Below are 16,269 nucleotides of genomic sequence, written 5' to 3'. Positions count from 1 at the left end.
CAGGACACTTACTACATAAGGCCACCCTACCAATACTGGGAGAAATAGCAGATCTACCAAACACACAGAAACAAACACAGAGGTAGCTAAAATAGGGAGACAAAGAAACATGCCTCAAATGAAAGAACAGGAGAAATCTCTAGAAAGACCTAAATGAAATGGAGGCAAGCAAATTACCAGATACATAGTTCAAAACAATGATTTTATTGATGTTCAAGGAACTTAGTGAGAACTTCAACAACATAAAAAAGGACATAAAAAGAACCAGTTAGAAATGAAGAAATCAGTGACTGAAAGGAAGAATACACTACAAGGAATCAACAGCAGGTTACATGAAGTAGAGGATTGAATCAGAAATTTGGAAGATAAGGTAGCAGAAGACACCCAATCAGAGCAGAAAAAAAATTAAAAATGAGGATAGTTTAAGGAACCTCTGGGACAATATCAAGTGTAAACCAACATTTGCATCATAGAGGTACTAGAAGGAGAAGAGACAGAGTGAGGGACCCAGAGCTTTTAGAAGAAATAATGAGAAAAAAACTTCCCTAACCCAGTGAAGGAAATAGACTACAAGCCAGGAAGTGCAGAGAGTCCCAAATAAAATAAACCCAAAAAGACCCACAACAAGACACATCATAATCAAAATGGCAAAGATTAAAGACAAAGGGAGAATCTTAAAAACAGCAAGACAAAAGAAGTTAGTTACATACAAGGTAGCTCCCATAAGACTGTTAGCTGATTTTTCAACAAAACATTTTCAGGACAGAAGAGATTGGCAAAAAATATTCAAAGTGATAAAAAGCAAGGACGTACAACCAAGATGGCCCAGCAAAGCTATCATTTAGAATTGAATGACAGATAAAGAGCTTCCCATACAAGAAAAAGCTAAGGAAGGTCATCACTACCAAATCAGTATTACAAGAAATGTTCAAAGGAACCTCTTTAAGAGGAAAAAAATTTTTTTTTTAAATTTATTTATTGTTATTTAATTACAGTTGTATGCCTTTTCCCCCATCCCTTCACCCCACCCCAGGTGAACCCACTTCCCTCCCCCCTCTCCACCCTCCCCCTTGGATTTGTTCATGTGTCCTTTATAGTAGTTCCTGTAATCCCCTCTACCCACTGTCCCCGCCCCCACCCCCCACCCCCGCCCTTGCTATTGTTACATTGTTCTTAACTTCAATGTCTCTGGTTATATTTTGTTTGCTTTTTCCTTCTATTGCTTATGTTCCAGTTAAAGGTGAGATCATATGGTATTTGTCCCTCACTGTCTGGCTTATTTCACTTAGCATAATGCTCTCCAGTTTCATCCATGCTGTTGCAAAGGCTATAAGCTCCTTCTTTCTCTCTGCTGCGTAGAATTCCATTGTGTAAATATACCATAGTTTTTGGATCCACTCGTTTGCTGATGGGCACTTCGGTTGCTTCCAGTATTTGGCTATTGTAAATTGTGCTGCTATGAACATTAGGGTGCACAGATTCTTTTGGATTGGTGTTTCAGTGTTCTTAGGGTATAATCCCAGCAGCGGAATTACTGGGTCAAAGGGCAGTTCCATTTTTAGTTTTCTGAGGAAATTCCATATTGTTTTCCACAGTGGCCTCACCAGTCTGCATTCCCACCAACAGTGCACGAGGGTTCCCTTTTCTCCGCATCCTCTCCAACATTTGTTTGTGGATTTGTTTATGTTGGCCATTCTGACTGGTGTGAGATGATACCTCATTGTGGTTTTAATTTGCATCTCTCTGATGGCTAGTGATGCTGAGCATCTTTTCATATGTCTCTGGGCCTTCTGCATGTCTTCCTTGGAGAAGTGTCTGTTCAAGTCCTTTGCCCATTTTTTAATTGGGTTGTTTGTCTTCCTGGAGTGGAGTCGTGTGAGTTCTTTATATATTTTGGAGATCAGGCCCTTGTCTGAGGTATCATTGGCAAATATGCTTTCCCATATTGTTGGTTCTCTTTGTAATTTGGTGCTGTTTTCTTTAGCCATGCAGAAGCTTTTTATTTTGATGAGGTCCCATTTGTTTATTCTTTCCTTTATGTCCCTTGCTTTAGGGGATGTGTCTGTGAGGATGTTGCTGCGTGGAATGTCTGAGATTTTCCTGCCAATGTTTTCCTCGAGGACTTTTATGGTGTTATGACCTATCTTTAATTCTTTTATCCACCTTGAGTTTATTTTTCTGTATGGCGTAAGTTGGTGATCGAGTTTCATTTTTTTGCACGTAGCTGTCCAGATCTCCCAACACCATCTGTTGAAGAGACTGTTTTTGCTCCATTTTATGCTCCTGCCTCCTTTGTCAAATATTAATTGATCGTATAGATTTGAGTTTATTTCTGGGCTCTCTATTCTGTTCCATTGGTCTATGAGCCTGTTTTTATGCCAGTACCAGGCTGTTTTGATTACCGTGGCCTTGTAATACAGTTTGATATCAGGTATTGTGATACCTCCTGCTTTGTCCTTCTTTCTCAAAATTGCTGCTGCTATTCGAGGTCGTTTATGGTTCCATATGAATTTCTGAAATGTTTGTTCTATATCTGTGAAATATGTCATGGGTACTCTCATAGGGATTGCATTGAATCTATAAATTGCTTTGGGTAGTATGGCCATTTTGATGATGTTAATTCTTCCAATCCATGAACATGGTACATGCTTCCATTTGTTTGTATCTTCCTTAATTTCTTTCTTCAGTGTTGTGTAGTTTTCTGAGTACAGGTCTTTGACCTCCTTGGTTAGGTTTATTCCTAGGTCCTTTATTTTTCTTGTTGCTATATCGAATGGGATTTTTTTCCTGATTTGTGTTTCTGCAGTTTCGTTGTTGGTGTACAGGAATGCCTTTGATTTCTGGGTATTGACTTTGTATCCAGCTGTTTTGCCAAATTCATTTATTAGGTCGAGTAGTTTTGGGGTAGAGTCTATAGGATTTTCCATGTACACTATCATGTCATCTGCAAACAGTGACAGTTTCATTTCCTCCTTTCCAATTTGGATGCCTTTTATTGCTTTTTCTTGTCTGATTGCTGTGGCTAGGACTTCCAATACTATGTTGAATAGGAGTGGTGAGAGAGGGCATCCTTCTGTTGTTCCTGATGTTAGTGGGAAAGCTCTAAGTCTTTGTCCATTGAGTATGATATTGGCTGTAGCTCTGTCATATATGGCCTTTATTATGTTGAGGACTGCTCCCTTTATTCCCACTTTGCTGAGTGTTTTTATCAGAAATGGGTGCTGTATCTTATCAAATGCTTTTTCCGCATCTATTGATATGATCATGTGATTTTCGTCTTTGCTGTTGTTGATGTGATGTATTATGTTTATTGATTTGCGAATATTGTACCATCCTTGCATCCCTGGGATGAATCCCACTTGGTCATGGTGGATGATCTTTTTAATATATTGCTGGATGCGGTTTGCCAATATTTTGTTGAGAATTTTAGCGTCTATGTTCATCAGCGATATTGGCCTGAAGTTTTCTTTCTTCGTTGTGTCTTTATCTGGTTTTGGGATTAGGATGACGCTGGTTTATTAAGCGGAGTTTGGGAGTCTTCCATCAGTTTGGATTTTTTCGAATAGTCTGTGGAGGATAGGGATTAGCTCTTCCTTAAATGCTTTGTAGAATTCTCCTGTGAAACCATCTGGTCCAGCGCTTTTGTGTGTTTGGAGATTTTTGATGACTGCTTCAATTTCTTCTGCTGTTATTGGTCTGTTCAGGTTTTCTGCTTCTTCTTCATTCAGTTTTGGAAGATTATCTTTTGTAGAAATGTGTCCATTTCACCCAGGTTTTCAAATTTCTTGGCATACAGTTCTTCATAGTAATTTCTTACAATCCTTTGTATTTCTGTGGTATCAGTTGTAATCTCTCCTCTTTCATTTCTAATTGTGTTTATTTGGATCCTCTCTCTTTTTTTCTTGATGAGCCTACTTAAAGGCTTGTCGATTTTGTTTATCCTTTCAAAGAACCAGCTCCTGGATTCAGTGATCCTTAGAATTGTGCTTTTAGTCTCTATGTCATTTTACTCTGCTCTGATCTTGGTTATTTCCTTCCTTCTGCTTGCTCTGGGCTGTCTTTGTTGTTGTTCCTTGAGTTCTTGTAGGCGTAGGGTTAGGTTGTTTGTTTGAACTGTTTCTATCTTTTTAAGGTAGGCCTGTATTGCTGTGAACTTCCCTCTCAGGACTGCCTTTGCTGTGTCCCATAGGTTTTGGGTTGTTGTGAGTTCATTTTCATTTGTTTCCAGAAAGTTTTTGATTTCTTCCCCAATCTCGTTCTTGACCCATTCATTGTTTAATAGCATGCTATTCAATCTCCATGATTTTGAGTGTTTGGGGTTTTTTCCTTTGGGGTTGGTTTCTAGTTTCAGTCCCTTTTGGTCAGAGAAAATGCTTGATATGATTTCAATTTTCTTGAATTTGTTGAGGCTTGCTTTGTGTCCTATCATGTGGTCTATCTTTGAAAAAGTTCCATGGACACTTGAAAAGAATGTGTATTTTGCTTCTTTGGGATGAAAAGCTCTATATATATCAGTTAAGTCCATTTCCTCTAGGGTATTGTTGAGTGACACAATATCCTTTTTGATATTTTGTTTGGAAAACCTGTCCACTTTTGACAGTGGGGTGTTAAAGTCCCCTACTATAATTGTGTTGCTGTCAATATCTTTCTTGAAGTCCTCCAAGATTTTCTTTATGTATTTGGGTGCTCCTATGTTGGTTGCATATATATTTACAATGTTTATGTCTTCTTGCTGGATTCTTCCTTTTGAGTAACCTTCTGGGTCTCTCTTTATGGCCCTTCTTTGGAAGTCTATTTTGTCTGATATGAGTATTGCTACCCCTGCTTTTTTTTGCTGTCCGTTTGCTTGGAGAATTTGTTTCCAGCCCTTCACTTTCAGTCTGTGTAAGTCTTTTGTCCTGAGATGGGTCTCTTGAAGGCAGAATATGTGTGGGTCATGTTTTCTTATTCATTCAGCTATTCTATGTCTTTTGATTGAAGAATTTAATCTATTTACGTTTAAGGTTATTATCGATAGGTAGTTATTCATTGCCATTTTTTCCTACCTGTGTTCCTCTGTCTTTCTCTTTTCCTTCCTTTCCTTAAAGCAGTCCCTTTAGCATCTCTTTCAGAGCTGGTTTGGTGGAAGTGTATCCTTTTAGACTTCTTTTGTCTGGGAAACTCTTTATTTGGCCTTCTATCTTGATTGAGAGCCTTGCTGGGTAAAGTAGTCTTTGCTGCAGGCCTCTGTTTCTCATTACTTGGAATATTTTTTGCCATTCTCTTCTGGCTTGGTGCGTTTCCATTGAGAAGTCAATTGCTAACCTTATTGGGGCTCCCTTGTATGTTACTTCCTTTTTCTCCCTTGCTGCCTTTAAGATCCTCTCTTTGTCTTGGAATTTTGCCATTTTAATGATGATGTGTCTTGCAGTAGGCCTCTTTGGGTTCCTCTTGCTTGGGACTCTCTGCGTGTCCTGGATTTGTGTCACTTTTTCTCTCTTCAGATTAGGGAAATTTTCCATCATTACTTTTCAAATAGGTTTTCTATCCCTTGCTCTTCTTCTTCTCCTTCTGGTATTCCTATTATACGGATATTGTTACGTTTCATGTTGTCCTGCATTTCCCTTAATCCCTCTTCATTCTTTCTGAGCCTCTTTTCCTTTTCTTGCTCTTTGTGGGTCGTTTTTCTACATTGTCCTCCAGCTTACTGATCAGATCCTCTGCTTCATCAAGTCTGCTTTTCATTCCTTCTAGTGTGTTCTTCAATTCAGAAATTGTATTCTTCATTTCCTCTTGACCTTTGTTGATAGTTTCTATTTCCTTTTTCATGTTGATATAGTTTGCAGTGAGTTCATTGTAGTTTCCCTGTAGTTTCTGGTCGCTCTCTCTTAGCTCAGGGAGCTCAGTGAGCTTCCTGATGACCATTGCTTTGAACTCAGTATCTGATCGTTGGCTTGCCTCTTTTTCAGTTAGCATTCTTTCTGAGGCTTCCTCCTTTCCTTCCATTTTGGGATTGTTTCTTTGTCTTCCCATTGTTTGTGAGACTCTTCTTGTTAGCCTCTGCTTCTTAAATTGCTGTCTTCTGACTCCCTGGGTTTATGGTATGAACTTCTATGGTAGAATGCCAATGGTATTCAGTGGTGCTGTCTCCTTAATCTCCTGTGCCCACTGGTCTTGAGCTGACGTTTATGGGTGTAACAGGGTGTAACTCTGGTCTTTTCAGCACTCCAGGTTTTATTGTCTCACCGTGAGATCTTTCAATGTCCTCTGTCTTTGGTCTCAGATCTTCATATATGCTGGAATACCGTTGGCTGTTCGCTCTGCTCCTCAGATCAGCTAGGTGTTTCACTGGTGTTGAGTGGAAGTGGAATCCACTCCCACGTATCTCACCGCCATCTTCCCTGAATGATTTTGAATGTTAGGAACGTCTCATGACTGAACTCCTCATTGCTCCATAAACCATTGAAGTGAACCCCTTCTAGTCCTTCCCTCCCTGACCCTGAGTAAGGAAGGGACAAGGGTACCTTTCTGGTTCAACCAGGAAGCCAAGAAGCCTGTACTAGGTGTTGTGAATCCCTGATGGTCCCCTTCTACAGCTATAGTACAGCAACTCTGATCTTCTGTAGGTATGAGCCAGACTTTACTCTTGGCCAAAGGGAGGCCTAAAGGAGTTAAGGAACTGCAAGTTCGCCTGAGAGAAATGTAAATGCTGACTCTAGATATCTGTGCACCCTGGGAACCCTCAGGTTTGATGAGTCTGGAGAGGGGTGACCTGGGGTGCACTGTCCATGGCTGAGCACAGGCTGGGGGGCTGGTTAGGCTGTGAGGTCTGGAACTCTTATTCTTTTATCAAAAAACTGCCATGCTCCCCAGTAGGAAGAACTGAAAATTATCAAATTCAATTCTATTGATTTCTTTCCAGAACACATTTAATTTGCACCCAATGAAAAACACCCTTGAATAGAGAGCTGTGCCATGTGGAGCTGCACTTGGGCCCCATCAGGTGCTTTCCAGGGAAAGGAACAGCAGCTGCAGAGCCCTGCCCTGGAGAGGAGGAAGAGGAGCCAAGCTCAGTGGACGTGTTCAGAGCCCAAAAGAACTAGGCTTTTCTGTCTCCATGACATACCTAGGAAACTTTAACCTGGTGTGACCCAAGGAGGCTAGGGCTTGGTCTTAAGAGCAGCATTAGAAAGAATATGACCCAGGGTGGGAAATGAGTGATGTCCAAGGATGCTGGGGTTTGCAGGCCAAACATGAGCCAAGCCAGTGCAATCACATGGCTTAGAACAAAGACGGAGCATCAAGAGGGATCTCCCCATGGCTCGTGCCATCTGCCCTCATAGCATCCTTTATTTCCAGATATCCTGGCAACTACCATCAATGATCCCTGGTCATCAGGTTCTGGTGTGGCAGATCGCAACCCAGTCATCCCTCAGCAAGCATGGCTGGACACACAGTCCCTTGTAGCCTAGTGGAAAATAAAGGGGACATCAAATGAGAAAGGACAGGACATGCAGTGTGACCATGACAACTCAGCCCAGCAGCCTGATAAAGCTCCTTGGTGAAGTGATGCTTACAAGGGTGAAGGGTGGAATGGGTGTTAGTAAGGAAGAAACAACAGGAATAGGTCTCTGAAGCTAAAGATAACTGCTGCACACAGCAAGACTGATGGGCCCTGTGTGGCAGGCAAGGAAGTCAGGAGAGAGCAGGAAAGTGGGGCCACCTGACTCCAGCTGCAACAAGGTCACTTGGGAGAGGTACATACAGGCATGTATCCTTTGTGTCCATTGAAGCTAGCCCTCACTGACACTTTTGTACCCTAGTTTTTATTATGAAAAGTATCAAACACAGAAGTAGGAAGATTTGAAAGAGTACTTCAAGCACACCCAGACTGAACAACTTTTAAAATTGTTAATGTTTGCCATGCCTTTCTCTTCTCTCTTCCTGTCTCTCTCTCAATTTGTACACACACATATACACAGATGCACAGGCATTTTCACTGAATAATTTGAAAATAATGTGCAAATATCATGACATTTTACCCCTAAATATTTCAGCTTACACCGTATAGAAGTGAGAACATTTCCTTAAATAATCACAATTCCATATCAAAGAAATATCTAAGAAAATTCAGAATGATTCCAAAATAATCATGCAATCTTCACACTATATTCAGATTTCTCAAGTCAACCCAAGAATCTATTTTATGGCTTTTAAAAAAGTTCAGATCAATCTGGGACCATGATGCCATTTGGTTATGCCTCTGTGATCTTCTCTTCTGGGAACAGCCCTTCCCAGTATTCTTCTGGGTGGGCCTTTTTGAAGAATCCAGGCCCATTGTCTCATGGACAAGACCTGCCTGATTATTTCCTCATGGTGTTATTGAACTTTCTGCTCTGTTCTCTATAAACTAGAAGTTAGGACTGGTGACCTGATTAGCTACTTCTTAGACCATTTGAGACTATCCTATTGGCAGGCATTTCCTTGGTTTTGACTAGGAGGTTCTTAGTGAGGTCTTCCACTGCCAGTCCAACTTCATGGTGAGGTGCTGACCACCAGGTCTCCCCACTGTAAGGATTCAGTTTCCTTGAAGGGAAACTTTTGTCCCTTCTCTTGGATTGACTGCTGGGGCCCAGTGGAAGCTTCCAAATTGGAATGTCAGAGGCAGAGAATTGGTGCCTCCACAAACAACTGCCCAAGGACATCCACCCAGGGACAAGTGGAGGCTGATGTCCAGCTCTGTCACTCCCAGCTGGCTTGAGGCTGGCTTGATCCTGGCAGGGCCTGATCACAATGAAATGTCCTATCAACTGTTGGCCATACCACTGATTCTGACACCCCTACTTATTCTTTGAGGTCAGGGGACTGGTATCTTAAGTTCCCTGATCCCCACTTGCCAGGCCTATTATATCATCCTGTAGACTCACCACCACCTTGATTCTATGCTTGAGAGATGATCACCTTCCTCTGTGATGGAGCAGTGGCAGGCAGCAAGGAGTAAGGATTTGTTATTGTTCCAAATCACTCCCAATTGCTTGGAGGCTCTTGCACAGATGGACACAGACCTGGGTGGGTGAGCAGAGGGTGGGCTGGTGGGGGGCAGCAGGAAAAATCAAGGAAACAGGTCCCTACATCAGGGCACCTAGAAAAAGAAAGAGACAGGTGGAGTTTGAAGTTTGTTTGGTGTCTTTTCTTTCTTAGTCCCATCCACCCACCCTCACCCACTCCTGCAAGAGGAGTGCTGGCCACCAAGACACTCTCTCTCTCTCTCCCCAACACACACACACACACACACACACACACACACACACCATACATTTATGTTCGTGAAACTTTCATCACTTGGAAGGTAGGAGGTTCTTGGCTGAGGGGCAGAGCTATGTGGTGAAAGAGGGAGGGAGGCAGAGAGGGTCTCTGTTGGACCCCTGGAGAGAGGGTTCTAGAGGCAGCATCTGATGGACTATTCAGAGGGACTTGGAAAAAATTGGTCTAGCAGAACCACTTTAGAGCCCACCAGTGAGGTTCTTTTCCCTACCCCACTTGGACATTCAAGGAATTTACAGGGAACCCCTGCAACAGTCAGTGGCTAAGGCAGAAGGTGAGGTAGGCAACAGAAAACCAGTGAGGCCCTGCAGCTTGAGGCTGGACCTGCTTAGGCCCCAGGAATGCCATGGAGCCCTTTGGAGAGACTAAGATCACACTGTCAAGAGTGTCAGGCTCTTAAGACAGGCTCTGAGACATTTTTACTATTTAAAATCTCCCCTCAGGAACTGCTCTAGTCCTACTTCACTGAAAAGCCCAAAGTTCAAGGGAGGTAGCCTCACTGTGGCTCTGCCTTCATGCTCTGTCCTCTTTAATTTCTAAAACCCATGGCCTTCTGATTGGCCTCCCTTAGCTCTTTCCAAAAATCCTACCCAAGGCCAGGACCCAGAGCTCAAACCCTGTCCCTGAACAAGTGAAGGAGAGAGAATGATGAACAGAGGTCCCAGTCTCCCCATCCTCACTGGGTTCTGACTGCCAGGGGACAAGGCAGATGCCCTGGAGGGAAGACGATAGGCCCAGGCACACACCAGCTGGACAACCTACAATGGCCACTGGAACTCCCCCCATGGTAAGGCCAGATCTGAGGGCTATGTGGGAAGGGGAGGGCCAGATTCTCCAGGCAGAGGTGGTACCTCCCTCCACGCTGACCTGGGCTAACCCTGAGTGATTTGAAAGGGCCTTTGGTATTTCCTGACAGCACATGCCCAGAGCTGAGCACAGCCCAGAGTCATCAAATAAGCCGTCAGTCATGGGAGCTTTGAGAGCCCCCATTGCCTCCCTGCAGGAAGACCCCACCTCTGTAGAGCCCTGGGAACCCCATGTTACTTTCCTGAACCCCAAGTCTCGCACTTTTGAGAGCTCTGACACCAGTACCAACACCAGCTCAGAACCACTTTGGGGGGAACAGAGGCATGGGGTACAAAGAGACAAGGACTGCCCTGGAAGCAGAAAGCAAAAAGAGGCACAGTTAGGGAAGTACCCTGCAGTAGGAGTCAAAGGAGTCTTCCAGGTTGACCTGAGCCTATGGAGACATCAAATGATTTACTTCCCCATGCCAGTAACCCTGGTATGGGACTGCAACTGCCAGGTCTAACAAGTGACAGACTGGCAGCCCTAAGTCCTTCTAAAGTCCAGAGAAGAGACCATCAAGACAGAATCAGGGCAGGGGTGGGAACTCCACCTCATTTTACAGATGCAGAAACAGGCTGGGGCCTTGCTGAGAAAGCCAGGATTTCCTCATCTCCCACCCAGTGCTGGTTTTTATGGCTTATCCATCCCTGGAGACATGTACAGAGCCCACCCTCAGTGCCAGCGTGAGTAGTTTGGAGATGCTGACCAGGTGGGGCCTGACAGGTAGCTCAGGTATGAGGGATGCATGTTTCCTGGGCAGAGGTAGAAGATTTCTCATCATTTCAAAGCAGTCCACAGCCCAAAGATCTCATCTTCCAGGACAGGGAACACACCTCCTGTGAGCATAATGAGGCCATTTTTAACAGGCTATATGTCCAGATGGGGTCAAAGACTGTGCTATTGATTAACATTCACTTTGGGGACACATTATGGGCAGATGAGAAATTCCTGACAGCTTGATGGCCGAGATCCTTGTTCCCCTATATATCAAGAGGAAAGAGATGGTTTCCTCTACCAACTGCCTGCCTCCCTGCAGCCTCCCTATTGACAGCCACTGCTGAGGGCAATTGATGGAGGCTGTGAATATTACTGAACTGCTTCCTAAGCTGTTGTAAAGCACAAAGAGAATTCCAGACAGAATCAGGGTTAATGCAGCCCTCTTTGTCTCCAACTCCACTGGGAAAGAACCATCTTCTGTAATTCAGTTGCCAGTTCTCCTTTCTGATGACTGACAAGATTGATACAACAAGGCTGTGGCCCTGAGAAGCAAAGCCATTTGGGGCATCTCAGAAGAGTGTGAAGGAGTGACTGCCTATTCCCACCTAGGGTAAAGGCTGGGCCCAGGGTCAGGTGCTGCCTTTCTCTCTTGGGGAAGAGCCAGGGCAGGCTGAGGCCTATGTGTGAGGGTGGAAGCTGGGAGCCACAATGCCCAGTTCAAACACCCACTCCATCTTATTGCACTGTGGTTTTGGACAGGTTATCTATCCTCTCTAAACTGTAGTTTCCTCATCCAGAAAGTGAGGATGATGATAATATAGTATCTCATGGGATAGAAAAAGAGTAAATACACTTAACTGGGAAAGTATTTAGTGAGAAGCTTGCAGCAGGATGACATTTTATGGAAGCTCTTACTTTTAGGGAGCCTGAGGAAAGGCCAGGGGTGTTGGGCTTTACTCCTGAGAAGATTTCAAGAAAGCAGGCATCCGAGCCAGTGGGCAGCTCTTCTTCGATCAGATCTTTAGGAAGGAATGTCTGCTTTCCACAGACACCTGGAGTTAGAGCACCTGGAAGGACTTTTATCATGGCTGGAGGCCACAACTAGACACAATCCTGTCCTCTGAGCCTTTTACCTTGTGGGACAGCACTGGGAAGCCTCCTCTTGGGGGTCACAGTGTTGGGGGTCACAGGTGCAAAATCCAGGTTTTATTTTCTTCTTCACAAGCCTGGCATAGTACATGGCAGGTGCTTAGTCAACAAGTTAAGTGAATAAAGATCTGGGAAAATATTCATTTTCATTAAACTTCTTACATATTAAATGCTACTTCATATTTAATCTTGCATGTCACATAGAGCTTGTGATTGATCAAATGTTTGGATACCTTCAACTCTCCTTTGCTTGTCCTGTATCCCTGGGAAGAAAGCAGGACAGAAACAAATGGAATTACTAGTTGTACAGAGCACAAGCTGTCTGAACTGTAAGGCCTTAGAGAGAATTCAGGTGCCCTGAAAACTAGAAGGGGTAAAGCCACCCAGGTCAGACACCAAGTCTGGTGGGTGGGGGGAGAGGGGGAATGGGGCCAAGGGAGGGGAGGTGCTTGGGTTCTCAGAACAGAGTTTCTTTCTTTCTTCCTTTTTGACTTTATTGGTATTTTTTTAAAATAGAGATAACTTCCAGCCTTACTTATGCTCTTGTTTCTTTTTAACATTTTTATTAATTTCTTTTTACCACTTCTTTACTTACTTTTTCTGTTGTCTAATTTAAATACTTTAAAATCTTCATTTCTGTTTATTTAATGTATTCAATGCTATACATTTTCTTCTAAATACTGTTTTAGCTATATTCCATAAGTTTTAATATATAGTAATTTTGAAACCAGAAAAGTTGGCATTTGTCTGCCTGTCACTACCAGAACCAATAAGTAGAGACAAGGATTGAATCTTTATGGGTGCTTTATTCAGATGGCAGCAATCTGAGAAGATGGTGGGTTATATGCCCTCAAAAACTGTGTTAATATCTCTTCTCAAGTCAACATTTTTTATAAGGAGAAGAAAGGATAGATAAGGGGTTTGGAAAAAAGGTTAATTGGATAAGAGTTGTAGTGGAGCAGCAATTTTCCTAGTACTTCTTTATTTGTTCATCAACAATGCTTTATCTGCATTCCCTCTCTGGAACCCAATGATTCAGATACAATCTCCATCCTTGCAGACCCCCTGAGGCGAAAATGTTGAATTGCTTGTCAACCTCCTGGAATCAGTAGGTTATGCACTCCAGTTCCTGGAATAACATGCATTAATCACTTAAGCCTATCAACTATGACTGAAACTAAAATCTTTAACTCTTGAGTTCCCCTGTCAATTTCTTGCCCTACAATGCAGAATGATTTGAAATTTCCATCTTGATTTCAGTCATTGAGGAGTACGTTAATAAATTTTCAAGCATACTTTTATGTAAGTATTCTTAATTGTTGATTTCCAACTTTTTGCACTGTGGTCAGAACGTGGGCTATATGATATCATTCTCTGAACTTTTATGAGACTTCCTTTCCTTTTACTATTTGTTTGTCTCCTTAAGCTATCCACTTCTGATTTTTAAAATGTTTTTTTTTTTAATTGTTATGCAATTACAGTTGTATGCCTTTTCTCCCCATCCCTCTACCCCACCCCAGGTGAACCCACCTCCCTCCCCCCTCTCCACCCTCCCCCTTGGTTTTGTCCATGTGTCCTTTATAGTAGTTCCTGTAATACCCTCTTCCCACTATCCCCGCCCCCACCCCCCACCCCCGCCCTGGCTATTGTTAGATTGTTCTTAACTTCAATGTCTCTGGTTATATTTTGTTTGCTTTTTTCTTCTATTGCTTATGTTCCAGTTAAAGGTGAGATCATATGGTACTTGTCCCTCACTTCCTGGCTTATTTCACTTAGCATAATGCTCTCCAGTTTCATCCATGCTGTTGCAAAGGGTATAAGCTCCTTCTTTCTCTCTGCTGCGTAGAATTCCATTCTGTAAATATACCATAGTTTTTGGATCCACTCATTTGCTGATGGGCACTTCGGTTGCTTCCAGTACTTGGCTATTGTAAATTGTGCTGCTATGAACATTGGGGTGCATAGGTTCTTTTGGATTGGTGTTTCAGTGTTCTTAGGGTATAATCCCAGCAGCGGAATTACTGGGTCAAAGGGCAGTTCCATTTTTAGTTTTCTGAGGAAATTCCATACTGTTTTCCACAGTGGCCTCACCAGTCTGCATTCCCACCAACAGTGCACAAGGGTTCCCTTTTCTCCGCATCCTCTCCAACATTTGTTTGTGGATTTGTTTATGTTGGCCATTCTGACTGGTGTGAGATGGTACCTCATTGTGGTTTTAATTTGCATCTCTCTGATGGCTAGTGATGCTGAGCATCTTTTCATATGTCTCTGGGCCCTCTGTATGTCTTCCTTGGAGAAGTGTCTGTTCAAGTCCTTTGCCCATTTTTTAATTGGGTTGTTTGTCTTCCTGGAGTGGAGTCGAGTGAGTTCTTTATATATTTTGGAGATCAGGCCCTTGTCTGAGGTATCGTTGGCAAATATGTTTTCCCATACTGTTGGTACTCTTTGTAATTTGGTGCTGTTTTCTTTAGCCATGCAGAAGCTTTTTATTTTGATGAGGTCCCATTTGTTTATTCTTTCCTTTATGTCCCTTGCTTTAGGGGATGTGTCTGTGAGGATGTTGCTGCGTGGAATGTCTGAGATTTTCCTGCCAATGTTTTCCTCAAGGACTTTTATGGTGTTACGGCTTATATTTAAGTCTTTTATCCATCTTGAGTTTATTTTCGTGTATGGAGTAAGTTGGTGATCGAGTTTCATTTTTTTGCACGTAGCTGTCCAGATCTCCCAACACCATCTGTTGAAGAGGCTGTTTTTGCTCCATTTTATGCTCCTGCCTCCTTTGTCAAATATTAATTGATCGTATAGACTTGAGTTTATTTCTGGGCTCTCTATTCTGTTCCATTGGTCTATGTGCCTGTTTTTATGCCAGTACCAGGCTGTTTTGATTACAGTGGCCTTGTAATACAGTTTGATATCAGGTATTGTGATCCCTCCTGCTTTGTTTTTCTTTCTCAAAATTGCTGCAGCTATTCGAGGTCGTTTATGGTTCCATATGAATTTCTGCAATGTTTGTTCTATATCTGTGAAATATGTCATGGGTACTCTAATAGGGATTGCATTGAATCTATAAATTGCTTTGGGTAGTATGGCCATTTTGATGATGTTAATTCTTCCAATCCATGAACATGGTACATGCTTCCATTTGTTTGTATCTTCCTTAATTTCTTTCTTCAGTGTTGTGTAGTTTTCTGAGTACAGGTCTTTTACCTCCTTGGTTAGGTTTATTCCTAGGTACTTTATTTTTCTTGTTGCTATATCGAATGGGATTTTTTTCCTGATTTCTGTTTCTGCAGTTTCGTTGTTGGTGTACAGGAATGCCTTTGATTTCTGGGTATTGACTTTGTATCCAGCTGTTTTGCCAAAGTCACTTATTAGATCGAGTAGTTTTTGAGTGGAGTCTATAGGGTTTTCCATGTACACTATCATGTCGTCTGCAAACAGTGACAGTTTCATTTCTTCCTTTCCAATTTGGATGCCTTTTATTGCTTTTTCTTGTCTGATTGCTGTGGCTAGGACTTCCAATACTATGTTGAATAGGAGTGGTGAGAGAGGGCATCCTTGTCTTGTTCCTGATCTTAGTGGGAAAGCTCTAAGTTTTTGTCCATTGAGTGTGATGTTGGCTGTAGGTCTCTCATATATGGCCTTAATTATGTTGAGGACTGCTCCCTTTATTCCCACTTTGCTGAGTGTTTTTATCAGAAATGGGTGCTGTATCTTATCAAATGCTTTTTCCGCATCTATTGATATGATCATGTGATTTTTGTCTTTGCTGTTGTTGATGTGATGTATTATGTTTATTGATTTGCGAATATTGTACCATCCTTGCATCCCTGGGATGAATCCCACTTGGTCATGGTGGATGATCTTTTTAATATATTGCTGGATGCGGTTTGCTACTATTTTGTTGAGAATTTTAGCGTCTATGTTCATCAGCGATATTGGCCTGAAGTTTTCTTTCTTCGTTGTGTCTTTATCTGGTTTTGGGATTAAGATGATGTTGGCTTCATAAAAAGAGTTTGGGAGTCTTCCATCAGTTTGGATTTTTTCGAATAGTCTGTGAAGGATAGGGGTTAGTTCTTCCTTAAATGCTTTGTAGAAATCTCCTGTGAAACCATCTGGTCCAGCGCTTTTGTGTGATGGGAGTTTCTTGATGACTGCTTCAATTTCCTTTGCTGATATTGGTCTGTTCAGGTTTTCTGCTTCTTCTTCATTCAGTTTTGGAAGATTATATTTTTCTAGAAATGTGTCCAT

The sequence above is a fragment of the Desmodus rotundus genome, chromosome 4 (genome assembly GCF_022682495.2).
Source record: "Desmodus rotundus isolate HL8 chromosome 4, HLdesRot8A.1, whole genome shotgun sequence".
In the NCBI taxonomy this organism is placed as follows: domain Eukaryota; kingdom Metazoa; phylum Chordata; class Mammalia; order Chiroptera; family Phyllostomidae; genus Desmodus; species Desmodus rotundus.
Note: the sequence above shows the minus strand (reverse complement) of the source record.